The sequence below is a fragment of the Terrapene carolina genome, unplaced genomic scaffold (assembly GCF_002925995.2).
Source record: "Terrapene carolina triunguis isolate 2854851 unplaced genomic scaffold, T_m_triunguis-2.0 Scaffold402, whole genome shotgun sequence".
Classification (NCBI taxonomy): Eukaryota; Metazoa; Chordata; order Testudines; family Emydidae; genus Terrapene; species Terrapene triunguis.
Genome location: NW_020664753.1, coordinates 2105149 through 2113750, shown reverse-complemented (window position 1 = coordinate 2113750; position 8602 = coordinate 2105149).

Here is an 8602-nt window from a genome sequence, read left to right as displayed (position 1 = left end):
GGGGGGGCTGTCAGGGGGTGGGGAGTGGTTGGATGGGGCGTGGGAGTCCCAGGGGTCTGTCTGGGGGTGGGGGTGTGGATAAGGGTTGGGGCAATCAGGGTACAGGTAGGGGGTAGGGTCCTAGGGGTCCAGTTAGGATGGGGGGAGGGTCTCAGGAGGGGGCAGTCAGGGGACAAGAGGCAGGGAGGCTTAGGTAGGGGGTGGAGTCTTGGGGGGCAGTTAGGGGCAGGGGTCCCAGGAGGGGGCAGTCAGGGGACAAGGAATGGGGGGACGGTTGGGGGTTCTGAGGGGGGCGGGAAGTGGGAGGGGCAGGGGCGGGACTAGGGCGGGGCTCCTCCCGTCCTCTTTTTTGCTTGCTGAAATATGGTAACCCTATATATGTTCCCCTCTGTGCCTAAGCTATAGAGGATGTGAGGCCTTGACAGCTCTGAGTTTGAGGCCTGGCCCTTCAGCACAAACTGTAAAGACTCCTAGTTCTGGAGGTCATTGCCCAGCCTTTCTGTGACGGGTTGGATCACAGAACCCCCCTGGAGCTGCCAACTGATATGCCAAGTCTACTTGTACCCCTGCTTTCCCTGCCAGCTTGGGACTCCAGCACCCTGTCTTGTTGAGCCAGACACGCCAGTCTGCTCCAACGTAGACCCAGGGTCTGAACCACATGCCCCAAAACTGCAGACTTAACTGAAAGCAACTTAAGAAGTGTTCCTGTCCTTAACACTCAGATGCCCAACTCCCAATGGGGTCCAAACCCCAAATAAATCTGTTTTACCCTGTATAAAGCTTATACAGGGTAAACTCATAAATTGTTCGCCCTCTAAACACTGATAGAGAGGTATGCACAGCTGTTTGCCCCCCACCCCAGGTATTAATACATACTCTGGGTTAATTTATAAGTAAAAAGTGATTTTATTAAATACAGAAAGTAGGATTTAAGTGGTTCCAAGTAGTAACAGACAGAACAAAGTGAATTACCAAGTAAAATAAAATAAAACACACAAATCTAGGCCTAATACAGTAATAAAACTGAATACAGATAAAATCTCACCCTCAGAGATGTTTCAATAAGTTTCTTTCACAGACTGGACGCCTTCCTAGTCTGGGCACAATCCTTTTCCCTGGTACTGCCCTTGTTCCAGCTCAGGTGATAGCTAGGGGATTTCTTATGATGGCTCCCCTCTGTGTTCTGTTCCACCCACTTATATATCTTTTGCATAAGGCGGGAATCCTTTGTCCCTCTCTGGATTCCCACCCCTTCTTCTCAATGGAACAGCACAAGGTTAAAGATGGATTCCAGTTCAGGTGACATGATCACATGTCACTGTAAGACTTCATTACCCACTTGCCAGCACACAAGTAAACAGGAAGACTTACAAGTAAAACAGAGCCATCTACAGTCAATTGTCCTGGTTAATGGAAGCCATCAAGATTCCAAACCACCATTAATGGCCCACACTTTGCATAACTACAATAGGACCTCAGTGTTATATTTCATATTCCTAGTTTCAGATACAAGAGTGATACATTTATACAAATAGGATGATCACACTCAGTAGATTATAATCTTTGTAATGATACCTTACAAGAGACCTTTTGCATGAAGCATATTTTAGTTACATTATATTCACACTCATCAGCATACTTTCATAAAATCATATAGAGTGCAGCGTCACAGCCCAGCCCTTAGTGTTGGCCAAGAGGGCATCCAGTCACCATCTTTTTAGGTGTCCCACACTGGTGGGTTTATACGTAGTGATGAGTAAGGCTGCATGTCTGTCATGGAGGTCACAGAAGTCATGGATTCTGTGACTTTCCGAGACCTCCATGACTTCTGTAATGCCCGAGCCCTGGGCCAGCAGCAGCAGTTTGGGTATTTGGGAGGGCTCAGGACTGGGGGTTGGGGTGCGGGGTGGCGCTTACCTCTGGGGGGCTTCTTGGCCTCCACCAGCATATCCCTGCAGCTCCTAGGTGGAGGGGCGAGGGGGCTCCATGCACTGCAGTTCCCGGCCAATGAGAGCTGTGTAGCTGGCGCTTGTGACAAGAGCCTCGTGTGGAGCCCCCCTGGCTGCCCCTCCCCCTAGGAGCTGCAGGGACATGCCAGTCGGAGCCGGGTAGGGAGCCTGTCAACCCCACCAAACCCTGCCCCCAGCACCAGCAGGGGTCCCCGCCTGCCCCCCCAGCACCCCAGTGCCCCTGGACCGCCCCCCCTCAGAGCACCTGCAGCCCCCTGGTCCAAGTTTTAGCTAGAGGTATATAGTAAAAGTCATGGACAGGTCAGGGGCCGTGAATTTTTGTTGACTTCCCATGACCTGTCCATGACTTTTACTAAAAATACCGATGACTAAAATGTAACCTTAATGATGGGGGTATCCCTCAGACTGGCCAGGATGGGGGCGTGCAGTGGGCAGACTTGCTGGGTGGCCAGCTCCTGGCAGTATCCAACTTCCAGAAGGCCACGAGAGGCTACGGAAAGTTTTAGGAAGTGAGCTCCAGATCCTCAAAGGTACAAAGACACCTAACACCCATTGATTCACCCCAGAAGTAAGGTGACAACATACCTCTGAGGAGCTAGGCCTGAGCGATGACCCAGGCTCCTTCACACTGGTTCCCTCCAGCTGACAGAGATGCTGCCATGGCTTACCAGAGAGGGCTGCTCTGGCTGTACTTACTTTCAGTAATTTGTAAGCAGAGATCAGATGTTACAGCCACCAAGAACTAACTGAGGCCCGTCTCAGCTTCTCACACCTTCATGAGGATTGGCACAGCCAGAAGCACCAGCAGCAGCAGCATAGCTTCTCCCTCTTATTCCCAGGCCGGGGCAGCCCCCCCCTTCTCCCTGACTTTGGGGTCACCAAAGCTGGAGAAGAATTAAGCAGACAACAACTCTGTTTAGTGGCACTTATGGGGGTGGCAGGACATGGCCCTTGCTCCCAAACGTTAAAATCAGGGAAATCAGAAGTTAAGAGGACAGACTTGTGCATTCATGTCCACCTCTGTTTTGCCTGCAACTCTATTGATATAAAACCCAAAGCCGAATGCAATAGGAATCTTCTCCTCACCCCCTCCCTAAGTTTGGGGGTGGGCAGGGTGTGCATTCAGGGCTAGAGAACAACAGCACAGCAATCCCTAGGGGAGCAGGACTCCTTAGCCAGTGCTGCATTATGGCAACCATCACTATTCATGGTTCTATACGTCTCACCATCCATGTACCAACCAGCCATCTATGTTACGGGGTATGGCCTGGGTACAGAACATACGCTCCCCTGTCTCGCCACTACCATTCACAGTCGGACACTTGCTATTCCCTAACTCAAGACCCCAAGTCAGTTTGTCCATGGTAGATGCTCGGGCTGGGCCACAGGTGCCTCCACAGCACTGGTTCCCTGGCACTGCACCAGCTGCAGCACCAAGAGCTTCCAACAGCCTGTGAGCAGCCATCAGTTCGTCGCTCTTGCCAGCTCATTCCATTTTCAGTGCCTGCCACAGGCATGTTTATTTAAAGGGTTCTGTCACCTAAAATACCCCCCAAGGCACTGTATTGCATGAACAATAATACACTCTAACAGCAGGTCCAGCGGCCCAGCTGTGAGACATCCCTGCTTCCCATCCACTAAACCTAGCCCCATTCCCCCACAAATCACTATAAGTAGCTACCTAGAAGAAGGGAGTGCAAGCTGGGGGTGCTAAATGGTCATGGATATACCGACCCATCCAGGGAGCGCTGTGAGCAGTCACAGAGGGACCCGGATGGTCCAGAATGGTCTGAGGGAAGGAGAGCCACAAGTCACTACCTTACCACTGACCACAGACTGAGTCTCAGGAGAGCAAGTGAGGACACCCCAGCTGAGCTCAGTTGCCTCGTGAGACATAAGGAGAAAGATGGTCCTGCAGGTACCTTGCTCTCACATGATTATGGGGGACACTGGCTCCCTTCTGCCTCTAGCCAAATGGCAGACCCATGCCTATCGTGATGACAGAGGAAGGCTGGATTTAAGGTTAAGGCATTGAACAGGAAGGCTGGAGATCTGGGATCATTTCCCAGTTCTGCCACAGACTCTCTGTATGACTGCAGGCAGGTCAGCTAACCTCTCAGTGCCTCAGTTCCCCACGTGTAATAAATCTTCCTTCCCATGTGCTGCTGTCTTGTCTCCTTAGGCTGTGAGCGCTTAAGGGCCGGGACTGTCCCTTGCTACATGTAAGTGCAGCACCGAGCATGATGGGGCCTTGATCTCTGCTGCGGCTTCTCGATGCTACTGGAATATAAATAACATTAAGTCAATGGGTGTTTTGCCTAAGCAAAGACTGCAGGACTGGGCCCATCATGTGTGTTTGACTAAGTTCAGCCTTGGGAATAGAGTGTAATCCATGAGGCTCTTGGCTAGCATGGCTGCGTGTGGTGTAAGGGTCATGGTAACTCAGCTCTGAACCAGAAGATTCACGTGGCAAATGACGAGCCTAGTTACAAAACTAACAGAGCAGGAATGCTATCGATTTAGACAACAGGGAAACCACTAAGTGGGAATACAGCCAGCATATTTCACCCCAAAGTAGGTGGAGAATGACAGGCTGGTTGTAAATTACAATCTTCTCAAGGATTAGTAGAACTAAAATCAGTCAGTTGTTTCTTATCGCAAAGAAATATCGACTACTGAATTAGCAGCGGGTGGAAGCATGGCCCGTTGTATTTCTTTCTGATAAACACCGCGGAGCATCAAAGTAATCATTTCTCTGCTTTGCACTGCTGATCAGCATTTTTGAAAGGGCAATTTGCACAGAACTACCACAAAGGCTACTCATCCGAGAGCCAGCTGCAAATTCCCATTTAGAATGTGATGTACACTGAAGACTCAAGTCCTTTCTTACAGCCATGAGTATCTCTCTCAGCGAGCTCTGCAAGGGCAGTGAATGTATTTTATGAGAGTTGGCAATAGGCAAACAGGTCTGTGGCATCAGGACTATCTCTAAATGGTGTTGATGTTAGGGGCAAGGTGGTATGTGACATTCCAGCATTTATCCTCACTCAGAAACCTGCTTTCCATATGCTTGCTGATCCACAGCAGCAGCTTGGCCTCATAACAGTTCTCCCCTCTTTCCTTCTAGAGGTGGAGCTGGTGACAAGATGGCCGCCATTCAACAGCAGCCATTGTCCCAGATGCTCAAAGGTATTTAGGCTCCCAACTTTCATTGATTTTAGTGGATGTTAGGCACCTAAACACCTCTGAGGATGTGGATCTAAAAGTCCATATTCAGGTACATCATGAATCGAGGTGTCTAAATTTAGATGTAGACTCTTAAGTTTAAAAGTATTGACTCCCTCACAGCTGAAGTTCCTTGAGGTTATACTGCACTTAGACGATCTTCCAGCTGCCATCTTAGGTATATCTATGTAGGTACTTCTATGGGCCCCACCTTCATAGTATCTGAGCACCTCACAATTTTTAATTATAATTATTATTATTTTTTTTAATTAATGGAGATATCCCATCTCCTAGAACTGGAAGGGACCTTGAAAGGTCATTGAGTCCAGTCCAGTCCAGTCCAGTCCAGTCCAGCCCCCTGCCTTCACTAGCAGGACCAAGTACTGATTTTGCCCCAGATCCCCAAGTGGCCCCCTCAAGGATTGAACTCACAACCCTGGGTTTAGCAGGTCAATGCTCAACCCACTGAGCTATCCCTCCCCCTAATAATACAGCGAGCAGACCTATAAGGTAGGGAAATACTGTCCCATGGTACACATGGGGAATAGAGTCCCAGAGAGGCTAAGTGACTTGCCCACAGCGTGATGAATTGGGGCTGTATCTGGTCAACTGATGAATTCTGATTGATATTGGGAAATCTGCTCTGTCATGAATGCCTACATGTATGAGGATCCGCTGTTGTTTCCAGGTCCTGTAGCAGATACACCCCAGACCAACACAATGGGAAATAGTTAAGGTTAATGACAGCACTTAACCCTTACAAAAGGTTATGCTAAAAAAGCAGCTGTATCCTTAGAAAAATGAGCGTAGCATACTCCCCTGAAGGGTGGGGGAAAAGGTAGGAGCAGTGGAAAGTTACCAGGAGGAGACCAGAAAAGGCCAGGAGACCAGGAGGGTTTAAATAAACAAACACACAGGAACAGGGGCCAGACAGGAAGAGCTAGTGAGAGGAGCAGGAGAGAGCAAGAGCAGAAGCTGGGCAGGGGCTCCGTGAGGGAGAGAAAGACCAGCTAGCATGCCACATCCTGCCTTCCTGGGCCCAGATGTTCCCCCCAGGACTCACAGGGGAAGGGTGAGCTGCAAAGGGAGGGCCACTGTGGTTTCAGATGTGTATTATTTTGTATGAGCTGTACTCTGATGAGCTTTACAGAACGAAGGATAAAAGAGCAGAAAGGCGGTAGACTGTGCAAAGCGTGCGCACGTTGACTGCGTCATAGCTACCGCGCGCCCTTATGAGAGTTAAACAGTAAGCCATATGCTTCCCACCTTGGGGGGGGGGGGAGTTCTGGGAGAGAGCTGGGGTTAAGTAGGAGATCACTGGTGCAGGTGGGCTGAGGCACCGTGTTTCTGAGGAGGAGGTAACACAGAGAATCAGAGCCCATGAAATGCGCCAGAGAGGAACCAGTGCTTCAGTCTACTGAGGCTCCAGGAGCTTGAAACGTCCCAGGGGACGCAGAGCACAGAGGCTGATATTCCCCTCCCAGGGGTCCTCATCCGTAGCTGGAAGGGGATGCTCACTAGGGTGTGCAACACAAGATCTCACAGGACAGCTGTGGCAAAGCAGGGAATTGAATCTAGGTCACCTGAGCCCAGTGGCTAGTCACTGAATCACTGGACCATCCATCCTCTCTTGAGCTTGGCTTTTAGCCATGTTGAGGGAGGAAGTTGAGGAGAGGTTGTGCATCAATGCCCTTGGGAGCAATGGGGGAACGTACACAACAGCAGCCTCTGCTGCACCCTTTACAAGGGTGCAATGTGTACTCCTCCAACCGCCGGGGCTACTCCTCCTCAGGCCTCCTCTCTCTGGCACCTAGCGGGCGTCTGGGGCTGCTGTGTCCTCCACTCCCTGAACACCATGAGCAGCAAACATGAACAGGTTGTGCCTGTGCCTTTGCATTCTCTGACCCCAGCTGATTGCATTCACAACCTATTCCTGGCCATTTGCAGCTTGCTCAGTATGTGTCCACATTATCCCTCTCTCGCTCCCTGGCAGGTGCCCACTCTGCAGCATCGACCCTGTGCCAACAACTCTGCTGATGTCCCATCAAATGGAGGTGCAGTCCAGGCCCTGTCCAGATGTGCATAGTATTAACTGAAGTGGCTTTAGGTCTCTCGATGAACAAGGCCCTATTTTCTGTTCTAGTTCTGATGGCCATTTGTTGTACCTCAGACTGCGCTTTCTGGAGGGATAGCTCTCTCCCACCATGCTGTCCATGCTAAGCATCCCAGAGGATAGGAAGACCAACTCTGTAGAACGGTGTAGCCCTAACACTAAAGTACATTTTGCCTATGTACGGATGGCAGGATTGGACCCATTACTACAGCACTTGTCACAGAGGTTAAGATGTTGAGGAATCAATCTTTGACAACGTAGGAACTCGGGGGTTGCCAGAATGGATTAGACCCACATCCATCTAGTCCAGCATCCTGTCTCGGACTGTGGCCGTAGCAGCTGCTTCAGAGGAAGGTACAAGAAATGCCACAGTGGGGGCATATGTAGGACAGTATGCCCTCAGGGAATCAGAGAAATGTAGGGCTCAAAGGGACATCAAGAAGTCATTTAGACCATCCCTCATTCTGAGGCAGGATTAGGTATCCCTGGCCCATCCCTGACAGGTGTTTGTCCAACCTGTTCTTAAAAACTTCCAATGACGGGGATTCCACAACCTCCCTAGGTCACCTGTTGCACTGCTTGACTATCCTCAGAGCTAGAATGTTTCCTTCTAACCCCCAGGATTTAGAAGTTGTTTTATGCCCCAAGGCATGAGGGCTTATATCACACCCAAACCTCTTGTTGCTAGTTTAAACTCTACTATTATTATATCTATTTCATAGCAAGAGACTGAAATGAAACACAAGCCGGTTTTGTCAAACATCTCTTACTTTAATATCCCTGTAAAACAGGAAACATTTATATGTTCAAACAGCTGCAAAGATGATGCACACGTAAAAAGTGGAGCAACACAGGTTACCACCAGGATTGTCTTTACAAGTCCAATACGTTTGTTTACAGCCATGTTTGTACAAAGTCCAAAAAGTTTCCATTGTGAAACTGGTTTAAATCAGTTTAGTACAAAAAGTGAATTGTGCATTAGGTTGTGCAATTTTATCTTACATAGCAATACATGTACAGTGCAGTAAATAAAACCAAAGTGAAAGGCCAAAACCCAATAGAGGTAACAGATTTATGAACATTTGGCTAACGATGCTTGACAAATCTGTGCAAATAACGGCTACTCTAGATGCAACATGCAGAGAGTAAAACAAATTCATAATGCATGGAGAATAATGCTTTCTAGAAGGCTCAAACTCAGTTAATTCAAGATAGAATACCAGGTTCTGTTCTCATTTACAGCAGTGTAAATCTGGAGTTACTCCAATAACTTAATAGGAGTTCTGGATTTCTA